The sequence below is a fragment of the Prionailurus viverrinus genome, chromosome C2, assembly GCF_022837055.1.
Source record: "Prionailurus viverrinus isolate Anna chromosome C2, UM_Priviv_1.0, whole genome shotgun sequence".
NCBI lineage: Eukaryota > Metazoa > Chordata > Mammalia > Carnivora > Felidae > Prionailurus > Prionailurus viverrinus.
The window spans coordinates 112,177,959-112,198,828 of record NC_062569.1 but is presented as its reverse complement, the minus strand read 5'-3'; the positions used below and the strand labels follow the sequence as shown (position 1 = coordinate 112,198,828).

The 20,870-nt window shown below is 39.5% G+C and overlaps 1 protein-coding gene across 3 annotated transcripts in view; it reads left to right on the top strand.

Annotated features, from left to right (window-relative positions):
- COL8A1 (collagen type VIII alpha 1 chain) overlaps positions 1–20,870 on the top strand; it is a 153,163-nt gene that overhangs the window by 107,261 nt on the left and 25,032 nt on the right. Inside the window, exon 1 of one of the 3 annotated variants that reach the window (XM_047874540.1) lies at positions 17,842–17,908. The exons of the other annotated variants lie outside the window; for them this stretch is intronic. The gene's annotated coding sequence lies outside the window, so the exon portion shown is untranslated. Of the gene's footprint in view, positions 1–17,841; positions 17,909–20,870 lie in introns of those variants that run through there. 3 annotated transcript variants of the gene reach the window in all.

The window sequence follows — 20,870 nt, the reverse complement described above, 5'->3', positions numbered from 1 at the left end:
GGTCCCTGCTAATCCTTTTAGCTTCTTATCTAACACTTCCATTACTAAACCATTTCTTACCTCAATAGGCCAAACAGTACAGAATGGTTACCAAAACAAAGTACTAACGGTTTCTTTGTATTGTGTATGTATAATATGCTAAGATAGGCTGATATAAAGATTCTTGATCATGAAGGAAAATAAACATGTAGACAGAGCTCGAGGAATAAAGGGTAATAATTAAAATATAGTAAAGTAAAATATCACCATCTCACTGTAATAGATTTTTATCTCATTCCAAGTACAGTAAAACTTGGATTGCGGTAACTTGTTCTGCGAGTGAGTGTTCTGCAAGACAAGCAAACATTTCGAATAAATTTTAACTTGATAAATGAGCAATGTCTTGCAATACAAGTAGTATGTGACGCTGAACACCACATGATCACAACTGAGCCAATGGTTCTGTCTCTCTCTCTCTCTCTCTCTCTCTCTCACTGCGGGATTGTAGGTGATTGTCTCCTATGTTCCGATGCTTGGTCTCAGGCCATGGTATTTGGCAGAAATCAGTGATTTTTCAGGAAGTTAGAAGATACCCACAACTAGCACTAGTGTATTTTTCATTGCTTCAAAGCACCTATGGACAGTCCTTTGCTTTTCCATTCAAGGGTAAGCTTAGGAATGCTTGCTTCATTCTAGGTCAGGCTGCCTGCAGATAGAGACCCTTTCCTCTGCTGCCTTATTGTCAGTTACATTAAATACAGTATATGATAACAGTTGTTAATACTGTAGTCAACATCCGTGTGAGCATATACAATGGCCCCCATGCAGAAAAAGACTCCTTTGAGCCAATAAATAACAGTGATTCTGTTAGTGATAGTGAAAGTCATCCAACACAATAATCCTCCTCTCTCGTCTCCCTCACACCAGCCATGAAGGTTTTCAAAAGTAAGTGCAGGTTAATTTATTTTTGCTTATATTTTGTATTTTCTTCATTATTTCTATTATATTACAGTATTGTAATCATTTTTATATGAATATTTTTGAGCTGTGGAACAAATCATCTGAGTTTTCATTATTTTTTACGGGAAATTCGCCTTGATACACAAGTGCTTTGCATTACTAGCATATTTCCGGAACGAATTATGCTTGCAAACCAAGGTTTGCAAATATATTTGCATATATTTAATGATCATAGCAAACTCAGAATTAGGCTAGATAAGTGTTATTATCAACTTTATTTGAGCAATGAAGGAAATTGAAACAGAAATTTTAAAAAGCTTCAAAAAATAAGTAAATAATTCAGGGTCCATATATCCCAATTTTTAGTCTATGCTTGCCCCATAATTATAGTTTCTTTTAACAATAAAACCTTGACACAAAATGACTACCTTGTGATACTTTGAATTAAAAAGATTAATTAGAAGATTAATTAGATCCTAAGCATAGTAGAAAGTCTACATTAATTCACTCAACAAACATGTGTTGAGAATCTACTGTGTGCCTGGCACTGTTTTAAGTGTAGGGGATTTAAGGGTGAAGGAGGTCAGAAATGACATTCCACCTTCAGAGCTTACATTCTATCTTGTTGAAGAGAAGACAATAAACTAGAAAACAAATAAATATGTAATACTGTGTCTAGTAATAAAGAAAAAACACGACCAAGAGAGTTGAGAGCATTGCTTTAAATCAGATGATCAGGGCAGACCTCTCTGAAGAGGTGACATTTGTTCACACGTCTGAAGGAGGCCAATTCATGTAGAGATCTGAAAGGGAGTTCAAGCAAAGAGAAGTGAGTGGAAAGTCCCAGGGCTGGGAGCCAGTTGGGCTTGTTCCAGAATAGCAAGGGGACCACTGGCCTGACCACATTGACTAACAAGATGGTGTCTGGGAAGAGGGCAAGGCCATAGTATGCATGCCTTGCAGGCTGTGGAGGCAACTCAGAGTTCATAGGAACTTCAGTAGGGAGGCACAGGAGGGTATTGACAGGATGTCTTTACTGGTCTACATCTTTAAATCATCATTCTGGTTTCTCTGGGCAGATTAGACTCAGGCCAAGAGTGGAGGCAGGGACTCTAGTTAAGCTACTGTAACAACAGTCCAGGCAAAATATGATGGTGCCTTAATAATAGTGGCTCAGGATGTATATTTATGGAGAGGTCCTAAAACTTGTTGATATATTGGCTAAGTGAGAAAAGGATAAATCAAGAACATCTCCTAGGCATCTTAAATAGTCCAGTTCATAGAAGCAGAAACAGAATGGTGATTGCCAGGTATTGGGGGGAGAAGGAAATGGAAAGTTGCTGTCAAATGCATATAAAGTGTCAGTTATGCAAGATGAATAAATTCTAGAGATCTACTGTATCACATTGTACTCAAAAACTGCAGTAACTCTGAGAAACTATTTTCTAGGGAAATAAAATTAGTTTTCAACATTATCTTGTGAATCATGCAATGTCATTTAATCATAGATTACATCAAAACTTAAATTTAAAATGTTATTATGCATTTACCAAAAACAATTTTTTTAATTTAAAAAAGGTCTACATAAACTCTCAGAATTTTTGATGGGGGAAAAAAAAAGAATATCTCCTAAGCTTTGAGCCTGAGCAACTAGATAAGTAGTAGTATCATTTTCCAAAATAGGGGAGCCTGAGGTAGAATTAGTTTCCTAAACCTTGTAACCTTCTAATTACACTAGTTAATCTGATTTCAGAATTTTAAATTCAAGAATCGTTAAGCTACGTTACCACTTTTGAAAGAATGAGCCATGTATAGCAACAATGATACTCTGCTATCACATGGAGTCCCACTCTGAGATAGAATTCTAAACTAGACAAGCAGCCTAAGCTGGTGTGATGTTTCTAAATGTTCTTTTGTAAAAGAGTTTCAAAGACCCATGACTAGAGAATTATGAAATCATGCCTTCTGTTTAGGACATGTTTTATAAATATGAGTAATGGAAGCATAGCTCTCCCCGCTCTCAAGAAGTACAAGGTACAAGTCCACGGTTCATTTCAAAGGAATGTTAAATATCGGCCTGAGATTTATACTCTTGAGAAAGAAATGTTACAGTGGAATCAGGGAAGAAATGTGCTGGGTTTGAGCCAGTGGCTCTTTTGTGGGAACCACAGTCTTGAACACGCAGGCAGCTGTGTTGTACTGAGCCCGGCCTCAAAAGTTTGGAGACAGTGTCATCACATCACCCATGCATGATTGATAAGAGCAAGAAAACACTTTTGGAGTACAAAGACTTAGCCAAAGTCACCAGTAAATCTGAGATGGAGCCAAAACTGAGTAAACAGTAGTTTTTAAATGGACACAGAAATTTTTTGATTCATATGCAGAAAAAACAAAAGGGACACCAAAGTCCAAGGAAATGTAGTTCCTTTATCAGGCCCCACTTATACAGAGAGAACAGCTCCTTTTCAACATTTTGGCTTGTCTGATGGATACTAATGAGCTCTGATCATTTGTGTAGAAGAAGAAGTAATGAAATTTAATAGTGTATAAACTATATAAAGAGAGGGGCCTGTCTTCATTATTGTGTGTCCCCAGCAATTGCCACTGTACTTGGCACATACTTAGCACTGAACAAATCCTCGCTGAATGAATGAATGAATACACAAAAGCCTGAATAAATGATTAAAGCTAAGGAAGGAAAGGAATCTCTTCTTTCTATTTGTATATGTATTTGTATATATGTATATATATATATATATATATATATATATATATATATAACCATGTTATCAGGTGAAACGTAACCAAAATGACAAGAGGGAACCATTCTTTTTTTAAAAAATTTTTTTTAATGTTTATTTATTTTTGAGACAGAGAGAGACAGAGCATGAATGAGGGAGGGTCAGAGAGACAGGGAGACACAGAATCTGAAGCAGGCTCCAGGCTCTGAGCTGTCAGCACAGAGCCCAACACGGGGCTCGAACTCATGGACAGTGAGATCATGACCTGAGCCGAAGTCAGACGCTTAACCGACTGAGCCACCCAGGAACCCCAAGAGGGAACCATTCTTGTCTAACACACTCTTTTCCTCTGATGTAGCAATTCAGTTCTCACTGCCTACATAGTTATATCATTCACTGACATTGACTGAATATTAACAGATCTTTATCTCTATCTTTCAATGGTTTTTATGTGGTCTACATTTCCCACCTATTCTCTGTACTCTTTGGTGAGGGGATTACCAGCCTGAAGAGTTAAACAAAAGGTTGAATAATTGACAGGCTGCAGCTCCAGAACTTGATTTTTGTTTTGACCACCCTCTCAATTCTAAGATTCTTAGCTCCATGTCCAAGACTCAAGTTTGCCTTAAGCTTACATCAGTTTAATCACCCTTACCACTTCTGACCTCCTGCTCAAGGGCAGCCTTTTTTCCATTGTCATCATTCTATCTGGCCATAGCTGTTGAGTAGCTATGGATGGAAATGAGTAAAGGGAGAAAAATAAGAACTTAAAAAGGAATTAAATGGGATTCATCCATTCCCAGACCAAACCCTCTATAGGAGAGTATTGGAAATCTCATCTACAGCATAGACTGGCCTAGGATCCAGTCTGGGTGTTAGAGGCTGTTGGCACTCCGCCTTGAGTAAATGAGCATGAACCTGTCCTTGTATCAAATGTTCTTCGAGATCCTTGCACCTAAGCTTTTTTAGAAGTGTATATAAGTCATTCTAAAGTGAGAAAATGCACAGGATACACTCTAGTAGAAATCCAATGACAGATAATAAAATAAGTCTTTCCCATCTCCCTTTTTGATGGCATTACACTTTAAAAATAGGTACATGGTGGAGCCCAAGGGAGGAATTTCAGTAAGGCAAATTTACTTACAAGTAGAATTTCTTCCAGAATACAAGAGCCTTTGGCAAACATTGGTTGGCACATTCTTCCTAAAAGGTAAAAGCCATTTTTTTTGGCAGGTTTTAAGTGACACTTAAGAGTGTCAGGCAAACCTTCCAAACCGTAGCCAAAATGCAAGTTTATCCAAAACACACAGCATCCCCAGCCAGCTCAAGATCAACAAAAAAAGTTAGGCCTAACCATTACAGAATGTTAATTGTGAAACATAATTCCTTGATATTTATGGCTCCATAAACTGGGCAAAGCTACTGAGTATTAAGAAGTATTCTGCAGTGGAGCAATTGCTTATTCTTGATGCTATAACATGTGCTATATTAAAGAGAACCACAAGTTGGTCACACTCTATCCATTAGGACATGGTTCTCTACTTTTAGTGTGCCTAAAAATCAACTGAAAGCAAGCTTGTAGAAAAATGTGGGTTTCTGATCTGGTCCCCAAGGCTATCTAGTTAGACTTTGTTGGGGGAGGGGATTGGGACAAAGGAAGGCCAGTGAGTAAGACGCACACGGTCTGTAAACCATACACGGATTGAGAATCACTTGCACCAGAGTCTGAAGTGAACACCCGAAAGTTGGGAGTCTCCATGCAACTCTTTAATCCTTGCACCCAGCACTGACACTGGAATCTGGGAGATACTCAATGAATTTTTAATGAATGAAAAGCAGTGAACATTTATGAATGCCAGGCACTGTTCTAAGTATTCTACACATATTAACTCATTTAATCCTCACAAGAAGGAACTATTATTAGCCTTGACACTTGCTTGGCACTCTGCCTATACACTGTCCAGAGGGTCATGTGGCTGGCTCTTTTGTTACATTCAACTGCTGCCTCCTCAGAAGAGTCCCCACCCGGACTGCCTGTCTAAAGTTGCATCAATGCCACTCCTGTCCAGTCGCAAGATCCTGTTCCTTTTCTCTATAGCCCTTGCCTTCATCTAAAACTATCTGGTTTGGTTTATTGCATGGGTCCCTCCACTAAGATATAAACACCATGAAAACAAGAGTCTTGCACCATGAAAACAAAATCTGTCACCGTATCTCCAATGCCTAAATCACGGTAGACACCAAAGAAATATCTGTTAAATGAATATATTTGACAAAACCATAATAAATGCAAAGTAAAGGAGTTGTGTTTGCTATATAATTTTTTAGTTCTCTCAGAGCTTCCAGAATTTATTAGGCTACCTGTAAAAAGCAAACCCCAAAATGTCCTCAAAATTATTCCCTAATCCACCTTGCCCCAGGTCATAGAATGGACATGAGGGAAAGGGAAAACTAAGTAAAGGTGAAAATGGACAGTCTGGATAGATTTCTCACTCTATAGCTTCAATATTTTTTTTTTAATTTTTTAATGTTTATTTCTGAGAGAGAGAGACAGAGCATGAGCAGGGGAGGGGCAGAGAGAAAGGGAGACACAGAATCCAAAGCAGCCTCCAGGCTCTGAGCTGTCAGCACAGAGCCTGGCACAAGGCTTGAACTCGTGAACTGTGAGATCATGACCTGAGCCGAAGTTAGACGCCCAACCAACTGAGCCACCCAGGCTCCCCTATGGCTTCAATATTTTGTTTGAAATGAACTCTTAGGACATCACACAGCCCCATTTTCAAACATAAGTAGAAAACACATTCCAAGATCAAATGTACATGATTTTCTTAGATTAATCTGTTTTTCTTGGCCACACAATGACTCTGCTTTACTAGTTCAGAAAGCTGTATCTGCATGACACCAAAAGAGCTAGTTAAATCAATGAAACTCATACCAGTCATCTCAATAGTAAAAAGAATGGATATACCAGTTCACTCCAAGTGGCAAATGTGTCAGAATCATTGATTTTACCCTGTGCCAACAGATCAAAATCAGAAACTGACTGTAGACTAAGGAGAGAGAAAAACTCCTTTTAAATGGGTTTCTCATACAGTATGGCTCAAACCCATGGTTCCTTTTAAAGAAGCCACTTGCCAATTGACCTCATATCAATGCTAGCCACGTCCCTGCAGATTCTGACCATGGAGGAGCTAAATGATCTCCTCTTTGTGTATGGTGTGGGTCTCAGACAAACAAGAGCTAGGACTGAGGGGTAGCTGCTGAATGAAGCATTTTGTTCCAAGCAATTTTTACCATTTCTACTAAAATGCCAGACAGTGAACATTGTCGGTAATGTTGTTGGATAGAACATACTCAAAAGCAACTACAAACTTAAAAAAAAAAAAAAAAAGGAAAACTCTTTTTTGGGGAAAGACATTTTAGGAATATCTTTTCACTATGATCATGTACGGAGTTAGCCAGACCTGAGTTGGCTTCATTAGTCATCTCAGAGAATGTGGATAGATCTTGGGGAGATCGTTCCATATCTGAAGAATTGCTGATCCCAAATCTCATTCATTTCAGTCAGTCACTGGGGGTTAGTATGAAACTTGGAAGTACCAGAGTAGATGCGGGAAGGGGTGGAGGAAGCGATGCAACTGAGAGTGAGATCCGTTCTTACTACAGGAAGGCCGAGATCCTTTGCAAAGACTTCACCTAGGAAAAGTCTTGCTGCCACAACCCTCCTCCCCCACAATCGACAAAGATTTAATCAGAATATTTTAAAAGATAAAGAGGAATTTCTTTTCATTCTAAAAATTTCCAAGTGCAATCTAGTCAAAAACAAAGATGTTCACTACCCAAGCCCTCAAAACCATCTGGGTTAACTCAAAGCCAGGTTTAGCACTTTTTGTTTTCCATTTTGTGAGGAAAACATGATTTGGATTACAAATTTCTCCGAGGTTCATACATATAGCTGAGAGACTGTCATTTCCTTATCAGAAGCAACAGGAGAAATTCCAAGTATGAGGAATCACAGAGATTTATTGCCTCAATTCCCAGCTTGACACTTGGCTCAGCACAAAGTCTAAGCAGCCAAAAAGAAGTCCTTTACTAAGGTACGAAAGGAGCTGGCTGCTTGTGAAGTCCAGACTTGGGAGTGACACAAACGGGGGTTTGGGTTTTTACACAGCCAGCAAAACCTAGTCTGTTTGAAGTCGGATCAATTGATTTCTTGAACATTTCAAATAAGCAAAATTCTGCAGGAAATGGAAGCCAGATGCATTTTTAACTCAGGAGATCCTTGGAAGACAGGCAGAAAATAATCAAACAACATCCTCTAGTTTCATTTTGGCCCTCCTCCTAGACTTACTCTCCAGAACTATACATCCCTACATGATGTAGAGACAATGAATGAATAAACTTGGGGAAGGGGAAGAGTAGAAGTTTACTTTTTAAATAATTTAAATTTATTTAAATAATAATTTTAAATTTAGTCACATGCTTATATTATTAAATTAAAAAAGACACAGTATGTGTTTGATATAAATGTATATCAATTTTAAAATACTGCGTTATTTGAAAGAAGATCCAAAACATTTTAGGAAGCATCTGTTGTAAAGCAGGCACTGTGCTGGCAACTTTCACAATAACCAACCCTCTGAGGTAAGTTTTTATTCTCACAGTACACACAAAGAAACTGAGGCTTACTGAGATTTACTGATTTGCCAGATGCCACAATTGTGAACAGAGAGGCTGAGGTAGATTTTTTTAATGTTTTTTTTAAATCTGTTTATTTGTTTTTGGGAGAGAGAAAGAGGCAGAGTGCGAGCAGGAGAGGGGCAGAAAGCGAGGGAGACACAGAATCTGAAGCAGGCTCCGGGCTGGAGCTGTCAGCACAGAGCCCTGTGAGGGGCTTAGGGCTCGAACTCAGGAACCGCAAGATCATGACCCAAGCCGAAGTCGGATGCTTAACTGACTAGCCACTCCCCTAGATGGACTTACCAAAGGAGTCCCCAGCTGATCCTCAGGATTGAAATCCACGTGGAAAGAATCTGATGTCTGAGACTAAGTTTCTTCTACACTAGCTGTTTCTAGTTTCCACCTCCTGGTGCATGGCACAGAAATAAGTTGGCAGCTGGTATTGAAGTTGGATCTACTAGGTCAGGAGTACTTGGCAGTTGAATGCATGCCAGAAGTACCACCATGCCAAGTAGGCACATGCAACTTTCCCCCAGGAACTCTAAGGGAAGAAGGAAGGGGTACTCTCTTCTCTCCAATAAGCTTTGGCATGAGACATTTAAAGAAAATATAAGAAACAGGAGAAGAAGAAAACAGACTCCTCCTGCCACACCTAGCTGCTACCTTGTTAACACCTTGTTCTTTGTACTTGTGACTTTCACAGAAGATGAAATATTTCTTTCCTCTTGACTTCACATATGCTGTCCAGAAGTCCCCAGGTTTCCTGGAACTTTTGTTAAGAATTCCAGATATCCCAGCAATAATTTTCAGACACCAAGCTTTGGCTGACAGAGAGCAGATACAACCAATGTCTGGGGATTTTCCCCCTGCTTTCCTCTACTTTTTCTTCCAGTGAAACTGTCCCATTATTGGTTTTGATTTATTAATTATGATCAGACTTTCCTTTCTAGAAATCTCATTTGCAAAACAAAGAAAGAATAAAAATAGTAATGAATAGTCATCCACAGTATTTTGTTAGTTCTTCTCGGTTCTTCCTTTTGAACTGTCTGCTGTTTCTTGGCCACTTCTGTGTCAGTAAAGAACATCATGGACATAGGATATTTTATGTGTATCTATGTTAATGAGGCCCACCTCTCATATTTGTGATAATTTGGGCAAAAGTACAAGTGGAGGCCCACTTTCCACACATTTAAATCTTTAAAAGTTATGAATCAAGCCAACTGCTAGTTTATGTTTCATTCCTCTGCCTTGGCAAATATACATTTCTAATAACCCAGAAGGCCACGTCCAAATTTAGAATTCTCAGACTCCTTGAAGTGCAACACCAGAATGCAGAGGCTTAGGGAGATCAGCCTACCACCAGTTCATTTGTTCCCACCTTCAGCTCTGGTAATAGACTATGGACTATAGGCCATGCAGGTTTCACAACCATGCATGTGAACACCCTATCGTATAGCCAGCTCCATCCACAGTCCCTAACAAAAATCTACTTCCTGGCCTCATGTTGGACCCAGAGGTTGCACACCCAAGGGATAGTCCATCTTAGGAGGGTGAACCCTAAGAAAAAGCCTCTGCAGTCACTGGAAAAAGCTCAAGATCATCTGGGTAGAGAATTCTTAGGTCTTGCATATCCAGAGCAGGTCTAGAAGAGTGTGAGCTCTGAACAGCACAATCCCTTGGCTCCTTACTCGTGGCAGTTGGAGGAGGCACATTTTCAGGAAGGTCAGAGCAGAGGCACCTGTTGGCCCTATCTGAGTGATACTTAGTGTCTGCTCATTGTAATGGCTAAGTGAGAATTAACTTCATTTACTGGATGTTTTTCATCCATAGCTTCTAAGTAAGAGTGAAAGGCATCTCAGAAGATTTAGAACTAGATGCTCAAGAGCCATAGTTTCACATATGGCAAAACATTTGTACCTCAATATCACTGAAGATTATGCAATTTGCTCTTTGAATTGCAAGTGCAGTCATCTGATTTCCTGCTCCAGCTTCCATGGTCCAAGGCCAATGAAGAAACAGAATCTGTTAAATATTTGAAAGGTGACATCATTAGCCATGAATTATCATCTAACATGGAAATAACTTCAATTAAGAGGAGGGAGTATACACACATATTTCATTGTCATACATTTCTTTAGAAGATGAAACAAGCAAGAATCAGAGAAATGTACTCTGGGAAATGGGAGGGAGAGAAGAATGGGTTCCTTGGGTTTACATTTGTTCCAAGTGAGGTAGGCTATGCTCCTCCTGCCCATCTGATCCCCTGGACTGGCTCCTACCTCTATCAGTGATGATAGCAAAATAAAAACAGCTAATACTTACATCCTACTTACCCTGTGCTAGACACCTTTCTAAGCCCCTAATCAGTCTTACTTATTTAACCTGCACAAAAACCCTGGGAGGTTGGCATTTTTATTATTATTCTCACTTTATAGATGAGGAAATTGAGGCATAAGAAGATTAGGGAAAAAACAAAACCTTGCGTAAGGTCTTGTAGGATCCCCACAGAGGGATCCTAGAGTCTGTGTTCAGCAACATGTTCTACTGCTCCTTGAGATGATTTACCATCCAGAGACTCACCAGCTCAGTCACTGGTCACCTTCCACTCTGCCTTGCTTCTCCAAATATATGTGCTTTTGCCCCTAGTAGCTGAAGGTTTGACCTGGAAGATCAATTATCTCTTTGGCTGACCTGAACTTTTCATTTCCTGTGGGATAAGGACAGTTTCCCTCTTCTAAGTTCCAATGGGCGTTACCCACCAGAGGCTACAGAAACCATAACATCCCCAAATTCTCTCACCATCTCACTGGGCTTTTTATTTTTATTTTTTAAATGTTTATTTATTTGTTTTGAGAGACAGATAGTACAAGTTGGGGAGGGGCAGAGAGAGAGGGAGAATCCCCAGCAGGCTCCCTACTGTCAGCACAGAGCCCCATGATGTGGGGCTCAATACCACAAACTGGGAGATCATCACCTGAGCCGAGATCGTGACCTGAGCAAAAATCAAGAGTCAGATGCTCAGCTGACCAACCCACCCAGGGGCCCCTCTAACTGGACTTTTTAAAGAGGAACTTTAGGGGCGCCTGGATGGCTCAGTCGGTTGAGTGTCTGACTTTGGCTCAGGTCATGATCTCCTGGTTTGTGAGTTCCAGCCCCACATCAGGTTCTGTGCTGACAGCTCAGAGCCTGGAGCCTGCTTCGGATTCTGTGTCTCCCTCTCTCTCGACCCCTCCTCCACTTGTGCTCTCTCTCTCTCTCTCTCTCTCAAAAATAAATAACATTTAAAAAATTAAAAAAAAATGAAAAGGAACTTTATATATGAGAATTTACTTATTCTCTTGCCTTTAAGGTTACCAAATGATTAGGGGTTGTGTCTTATTTTTCTTTATTTCCAGTTCCTATTAGAGTTCTTTACATGAGAGAGGTGTTCAGAAACTTTGGGAAAAAATGAGGTTTTATTCTATTCTTCAATAACCCTGAATTTTAATCTGGCAGGCCAATGAATATATAAAGAGCAGAACAACAACTGTATAAAAATTCTGAATTCAGTCATTGCAGGTGAGAATGAATATGGAAAGTGTATATATATGCCAGAATCTATTCTATATTCAAAATTCTGATTCAAAGAGGTGATATGGTGTAGTAGTTAAGTGCCTAGACCCTGGAGGCAACCTCCCTGAATTCAAATTCCATTCTTGCTACTTGCTGGCTATGGGACTGTTGACATGTTATTTAAACCCACTGTGCCTCAGTTTCCTCATAGGTAAATAGGAATAATTATGATAACAGCCTCCTTTTCAGGGGGATTTTTCTGAAGATTAAGTAACTCAATCAACACAAGGTGATTAAATGAATTAATCAATATAATGTGCTTTCAGTACTCCCTGGCATGTGGTAAGTCCTCCATGAATGCTAGCTGTTATACCAAGTCATTCCATAATTTAAACACAAATATATCTTTTAACAGGTAAAATAGTTGTATTTTAAAGGGATTGATAAAGCAGTTAATGACATTTTCTCTTTATGGTTATTAGAGAATAGTTATTATTAATAACAATGAATAGAATTCAACCAGGAATAACAGAATCTAATTCCTGCTGCCTTACACCAAGTGTAGGCAATGTAATAAATTATGCCATGAAACTATGGCTCACAGAAGCACCTGGCTCATTATCCTCCTCTCTCCTGTGAGCAGGCTGCACCTTTATGAGAATACAAGGAGCAGGGACGTCAATCTTAGCTTCAGTCAGCTACAAGTGCTCAAACACACACCAACAAACACACCACTATTGCCAGACCAGCATCCCATTTAGCAAAAGGTAGCTAGGGGGACAAACAATGCAATGGGAATCCACAAGCATGTACTATTTTGTTGACATTCTCCGCAATGAAGCCAGAGGGAATTATAGCAGGGCAGTAATATCCAAGATGTTCCAAAGCATACACACCAGTTTAAATCCTTTTTGGAGCCCAAATTCCTTCCCTCTTAATTTTAACCTTTGCTGTACAAATTCTTCCTAAACTCCTTCCGAGGCCATTATTCAAGATGAAGCTTGGAGCACTTACTGTACTATATCTAGTTGTCGTTTACTTCACTGGCATGTGGGTTTCTTTATTAAATAATATCATTAGCATTAGTCAGGGGGTTCCTGCTGACAAGGTAACCAGAGTAATATACAGTTGATACTTTAAATCCTTTTGGTCATATCTATGTTCTTGGATTCCACTCTAAGAATGTTAACATTTCATAGCTTCCTCCTATTTCTTTGTATATTTCTCCATGTAGTCTCACTGGCCTATTATAGTTTTTCCTAAATTATTAACATTTCATTTTATTTCTAATAGATATCCTCAATACCTTTCTCTTCTCCAACACAACAGATTTCTCTTCTGAAGCCTACTCAAAAGCATCAAGATCAAATGTTTCTTTCAGGAGAGTGTTCCAAACATCATTCAATGCAAGCATTTATATATCAGATGCTAGTTCAGGAAATCCAGATCAGATTATTTCTTTTAAGGATGGTTTTGTTTATGAATATGTCTAAGGTACCAGAATTGGTTGGTAAAAAAATATATTAATATCCTATTGGTTCCTGGAATTATAGTAATAGCAAGAATGTAGCTATATAATGTTTATTATAATAGCTACCCTTTATTGAGTTTCTGCTAGTTTTCAGTTAACTATCAATCATTTGTTATCAAATAATATCCTGATAAAGATGATTAGTCTCATTTTCTAAGCTAGGAAATTGAGGTTCCAAAGGTTACACACCTCATAAATGGCAGAGCCAGGATCCAAATTCGGATAGCCCGGGCTTCCCAGCCCACAGACTGTCTCTACTTCGCAGGCTGCTTGTCAGCACATGTTCCCCAATTAATGCAAGTCATTTAATAAGGAAAAACTGAAACTCAAACAGCTCAACCAGTGCGTGAATTCAAGGCTAGGAAGCAAAGGATCACTAGAATTAACCTAGAAATGAAAATTAAACTTTTTATATTCCCAGTTCATTGTATAATCCTTCAACAGTATTTCATTTTTCTCTAGTGTTTTTCTTGAGAAAGATAATGAATCTCAAGGGAAAATGTGTTGCTATTAAAATTAATACTCACCATAATAATTGGATTCAACTTTTGGAAGCCAGTGCTACTGATGGTTAAAGATGATGTCCTCTAGGAGAGGAAAACCCTCTTATAGCACTACATTGCATGTTTATGCAAACATTAACTGCTTTGGCTCTTTCAAATATTTGCGTGTGTGTGTGTGTGTGTGTGTGTGTGCACTAGCTTAACAATAACTGTAGTACCACGAAGCCCTTAAAGAGATGCTGCATCCTCCAAGCCTAAAACAATCCACTGTCCATCTTTTTCCTGGGAGTTTTATCCCATAGCTCAGAATGTGACACTTAAGATACAACCTCATTCCTTTCGGAGATGTTTTTCTCTGATGATTTGGGAACTTACCTATTTTGCCACAGTTTATTAATCCTGGAGTTGTTCAGACACAAGGTTTTCATTTAATATTTGACTTTGGCACAGAGACATTTTCAAGTTTCTCCAGCCCAAAACTTGGAAAAGAGCTAAGGAAAAGTAGCCAGGAGAACTCTACAACAATATTTTTTAAACCTTCATATGTCCAGATTTAAAAATACATACATTTATCTTTTCTTTAGGAATAGCAATAACTGTGAGCTGACAAGATTTTTAATAATTCTCTTGGTAACAGTTGGTAGACCCAACATGTTTTTTTGAAAGGGAAGAAAAGGGAAAGAAAGAGAGAGAGAGAGAGAGAGAGAGAGAGAGAGAAAGAGAAAGAGAAGGAAAGAAAGACGGACCTCAAATACCTCCCATTGACCCATGATGACCTGGCTCAACCCTGGAGAGGATTAGGAGTGTTCCTTTTATAAGGTCACATTTCATTAGGATGAACATTTTGCTACAACCCAACTGTATTGCAGCCCATCATTGCCATTTCAGTTGATCATCACAAAGCAAATCAACACATAATGCATTCAGCCACTGGGCCTTAAATCATGATGTGCAAAGTAATAGAGTACATGATCTTTCAAAAGACAAAGGAAATGTCCCAAAATAAAGGAGTGAAAAGTAAAGATAATACTAATGGTAATCATAAGATACATTTCTCAGAATCAGTAAGCATGAGAAACCAACACTACAAAAATGATTTAAATTCCAGGACCTGTGAAAAGAATATTGCCACATTCTTCTTTTGAATGTGATGTAAGGAGATTGTCATAAACTGTAAAATGCTGTGAAACTCATTAGCACATGATGAAAATTTGGTTGAGATGGGCACATAACCAATCTCATTTCAAATGAGATAAGCTATTGCAAATAGTTTAAAATCTTACTTGTTTCAAACTAAAAAAATGATTGGTGACATTAAGGTAAATTAATTGAGTTGTAAGAGCAACTTAAAGTTGCTTTTGCAAGGAACTTGAAGTTTCTTTCACCCAAAAAGTCCTTCAGTCCTGGATATGGGGACCTCACAAACCCAAACTACAAAAGCTGAACTTCAAAAGAGACTTTCTTTTTTGTGTGTGTAACTGTCCCCACAGTCAAGCACCAAAACACCTGGTCTGATTCTACATGTTCCTAAGTGACCATATGAGACTCAGTGCTTGTAATCTGCTGATGGCAGAGGGGGACCTTCTGCTGGTATGGGCAGTCGCTCACCAAGGGCTGACATTTACAGATCACTAGCTACCAGACAATGCTTGGAGCACTGTACAGAGAAAAATTTCATGTACTCCTCACAACACCCAAGTGTAATACGCAGAGAGAGAAATTAACTTGCCCAGGGTCACACAGACCATGAAAGGCAGATTTGGTACAGGTAACTGCCCTGTTCCCTACCAAGATGCGCCTCACACCATCCCGCCAGTCAGCCTGCCAGTCAGATTTCCCAGTAAACTGCCTTCTGAATATCTGACACGAAATGTTAGTGTAGACCTAGCCTGGTGCAGTCTCCAGACCACTGTCCTTACCTTTCTCATTGCCTAGAACCTCTTACTGCCCATAGGTGTTCCCCCTGAAGGGCCACACCTTCAGAAACTTTCAATCTTCCCAGCCATCCGTTCCTACCCATAGTTTCCTCATGGGATAATAACTTCTTTTAGAGAATATAGCAGCACTGTCAACAATAGCCAAATTATGGAAAGAGCCCAAATGTCCATGAACTGATGAATGGATAAAGAAGATATATATATATATATATATATACACACACATGTATGTGTGTGTGTGTGTGTATATATGTGTGTGTGTGTGTGTGTGTGTGTGTATTACTTGGCCATCAAAAAGAATGAAATCTTGCCATTTGAAACAACATGGATGAAACTAGAGTGTATTACGCTAAGCAAAATAAGTCATTCAGAGAAAGATAAATATATCATTTCAGGTGTATGTGGAATTTAAGAAACAAAACAGATGAACATAGGGGAAGGGAAGCAAAAATAAGATAAAAACAGAGAAGAAGACAAACCATAAAGAGACTCTTACATACAGTGAACAAACGGAGGGTTGCTGGAGGGGTGTTGGGTGGGGGGATGGGCTCATAAATGGGTGAGGGCATTAAGGAGGACACTTGTTGGGATGAGCACTGGGTGTTATATGTAAGTGATGAATCACTAAATTCTACTCCTGAAATCATTATTACACTATATATTAACTAACTTGGATTTAAATAAAAGTTAAAAATCTTGGGGGCGCCTGGGTGGCTCAGTCAGTTAAGCGTCCAGCTTCAGCTCAGGTCATAATCTCACGGCTGGTGATTTCAAGCCCCAGTCGGGCTCTGTGCTGACAGTTCAGAGCCTGGAGCCTGCTTCGGATTCTGCGTCTCCCTCTCTCTCTGCCCATCTCCTGATCACACACTCTCTCTCTCCTTCAAAAATAAAGAAGAAAATTTTAAGTTAAAAATTTTTAAAAAGAGAGAATAAATAATTTAATCTTATCAAAATTATTATTTTTTTAAGTTTATTTTGAGAGAGAGGTAGGGAGAGAGAGTAAGGGGGTGAGGGGCAGAGGGAGGGAGAGAGAGAATCCAAAGCAGGTTCTGCACTGTCAGCACAAAGCCTAGCTGGGGGCTCAATCTCATGAACCCTGAGATAATGACCTGCACTTAACTGACTGAGCCACCCAGGCGCCCCTAATCTTACCAAAACTATTAACACTAACATGTGGATGACTTAGAAGGATAACTCTGTCAGAGAGTATTTGCATTTCAGAAGAGGGTTTTATTAACCCAAATGAATCGTACTGGAGGGTATTCCATCATTTGGTTGCTTTATGGTGTCTATGGCATAAAGAACACAGGATTTGGAGTCAGAAAGAAGTTGAAATCCTAGTTCTGCCAATATCAGCTATGTAAAGTTAGGCAAGTAAATCAATCTTCTGAGTCTTTGGTTTCTTATCCACTTAAAAAAAAAGAGGGCAATAACTCTTTACAGCAATATTGTAACAATTAAATAAGATGCTGTATGTCTAGCACCTAACGTACTACCTAGTACATGACAGGCATTTAATCAGTGTCAGTCCTTATAATATTCTCCCAGCACTTTACAGAACATTAGAAGTGGGAGGCTAACCCGTGCCATAGACTGCCATCATTTTACAGGGGAAACCAGATTAACAAGGCTTCTTGTTGTTGGTACGGGCACACTTTCTGCTATCCGCCTTGTTGGCAGCCTGCCCTACATTCTTGCGCCTTCTGGAAAAGGAAAATGAGTCAGCAGGGACTTTGGAAGGCTGGTGAGACTACAGCTTTGCTAGAGACCAGTGTTCATGATGTTGGCATTGTGTTGGATTATATGTCAACAGGGCATAACCTGTTTTTTAAAGAGATTCATCAACATTGCCTACAAACTTATCCATGCACTCAACAACATGTGTTCACCAATGACTATGTGCTAAATGTTGTGCTAAGCCCTCAGGAATGCAGAAATAAAAGTGGTCGATGAACTGCCTTGTGCTACCTGATAGCAGAAGTGACAACAGAAGAGAGAACAGAAAAGAAGGACTTCCCTCTAGAGGTGGGTACATGCAGGCACACACACCCACAAAACAATTGTACTCGGAACATGGATTACCATCCACGGAGTCATGCATTCAATTATTCATTCTCCAAATTTTTACTGAGTACGTACTTTGTGCCAGCACCCGTGGAAACACCATGGTGAACAAGACAGGCCAGCCCCCTTCTCTGATAGAGTTTACAGTTGGGGTAACAGTGATTTGGGGATACTTTTAACTTAGTTGAACTGCCTTCCTTAAGCATTGATGGCATGGATTCTTCTCCTAGCTTTAATCCAGAGTAATCCTAAAGAGTGAAGACACTGAAGCTAGGCCATCAGATTTGAATACTGATATGCTACCTACTAGCTGTGTGACAATCTCAAGCAAGTTATTTAAACTCTTTGGGTCCTCATTTCCTTGCCTGTAAAATGAATATAATAGTTGTTGGGTTGTATTAAATGACATAATTTTGGTAAAGCACTTAATACAGTGTCTGGTACTTGTGTACACTTATTCAAAGTTTATTACTCTTAATATTGTTTTTATTAATAGGGTCAAACAGTGCTTAAAACATTCTAAGCCCCCATGGAATATGTGTTCAATGAATTAATAATAACATGACTTCAATTAACCCCCTTCAATTAGCCAGTGGCAGGGGCAAAGGATAATACCTGGTTTCCATGTCCCAGTGAGCAAGCTATTCCAGATGTTAAGGACAGTGGTAGCCAAGAGTGAGTCAAATCCTCCTTTAACAAGATTCTGCTGCACTTTGCATGATGCTTCTGCTCTCATTGTCGTCTATACCTAAATGTTTCATGAACATGACAGGACACAAAATAAATGAAAATCCAGGCTATTATAATTACTATTCACAAAAGATCTTTTTTTGAGGATCTATAGAGTAACTTTGAAGGAACTTGAGCTCCTTGAAGGAAAAGCCTTCTATAAATTGTAACACATAACCATATTTTATGTGTTTAATCCAAAAGATCCTTTAATAGATGCTAGAAATACCCATTTCCATATGCATTCGGAGCTCAGAACCAAGCAAGTAGCCAACCTTTGTGTCTCTCTATCACTATGCCCACATTGATAACTACAGGTAGATGGGAAAGGAAATGATAGACTGGAAGATAAATAGGTGGTGGAATTTTCTTCACAAGTTATGTCATAATTTGATTTTGAAGATAGAATGCGTAAAGTTCAGCAGTATGAATCTAGTATGGTTCTTCTAAAAAAATCCAGAGTGTCATTATATGCTAAATAATATGTAGGTTTAGTCCTTCCTTGCCTGCCTCAGACTTCTTGTGTATAATTCATGTTTTAATGTGCTTCTGTATAACACCAGATGCTCACAGAGATAATTCAAAAGTTATTTATGTTTGCTATCCGATGTCTTCTATTTGCATTCTTTGCAAGTCTTGTTGAGACTGATATTAAAATAAGTTTGTTTTTTGTGGATACACATCAAGGACTAGAGTGCAGAAAAGGCCTTAATCACATGCTGGAAGATGGAGGGAAGCCAGATTGAGATTGTAAAAATGCTGGCAATTGTCATGCAAGTGAGTCGGTCAGCCTAACACACATGAACAGGAGTTGAATGTTTCCCTGTGACTAATTTCTCAGAGATGGAAAGGAGTCTGAGCAGTCAGTTCCTCAGCTAGCCAACCCTTCTAGCCTGTAAGTCATTCCAGGACAGGGACCTCATTTTCCACTCATTGTTGTATCTGTAGCACCTGGCATTTGCTAGTACTGAACAATGTTGAGTGAGTGGATCAATGAATTAATCAATTAATTGGTGAGAGTATTTCTCTTCATTCTTTATATCTTAGAACTCCAATCTCCCAGTAGAGCACTGGGTTAGGATCTGGAGGTTGTTGTGCAAAGGCAATGGTCAAGCAGTGTTTATCAGGGAAAATTTATAGAGAGAGAAGCAATAGCAGTTACGGGGTTCCCTGTTGTGCTTAGCACATTCCAGGCTAGCACCATGCACAAATAAATAGCAGGCCTGGAAGTCAGACTCCAGGAGAAGGAGCTTTCCACTTGGTCTTGGGGCATTTAAACTGTATGATGAAGGAAGCACCAGCCCTTCCCCTGGCATAATCAGAGGCTAAGATAAAGGACAAGTATGATATGGCAGAACATTGGCTCCATCCCTCTCCAGGCCACTCATCCATCATGGCTGAAGAGAGTGCCAGCCCTTCTCCTATCTGGGAGAGAGGGTCCAAGCTTTGGAGATGATTATGTTTGTCATCTTAAGCACAAACACAGAGCTAGGCTGCAGCCAGTTTCCATGGAGCTTTTCTGGAGGTGAACTCCTTTCCTGAGAGTCCAACCTGCAGGGGGTCCCTCTTGAATGCATAAACTCTTGCCTCTCAGTGGTAATGTGGTAGGCACAAATCAATCATACCATCAGGATCAGCCATTCTCTTTAGGAGCTACTAGCCTGGTGACAGGTGATGGCATGGAAGCAGGTGAGGCTTCCTGCTTCCTCCTATGCCTCTGACTTCCCTAAGATACCTGTTACCTTGCATCTCCATGTTACTGTCTACCCATTCCCAGCTAGGCCAACCCACTCAGACCACCTAGACTTCCCCCGGCTGCATTCCCCTAAAATCCCTGAATCCTAGGTCCTTGGACCCTGTTCTCCATTATCAATCACTCATTTGTCAAAAAAACAAAAAACAAAAATCGAAACAAAAAACAAATAAACAAACATTGGAATGTATTAAATTTCCCAGATTCAGAAACTTTAACAGGAAGTTCAGGCACTTAGCAGAACTGTGAAGGAGATATTTTGGTTCTAGGTAAGGATGGGTGCTTTTTAATGCCACCCTAATGATGCTACATTGACATTTCTTCTTTGCTTATAAGAAGTCTGCCCTTGAATCAAGAGAGGAAGGAAGATGATTTGACCCATGTGCCCCACTGTGGCCTTTGAGGGCATTAGCTTTTATTTGGGCTCAGGTTCAAAATGGG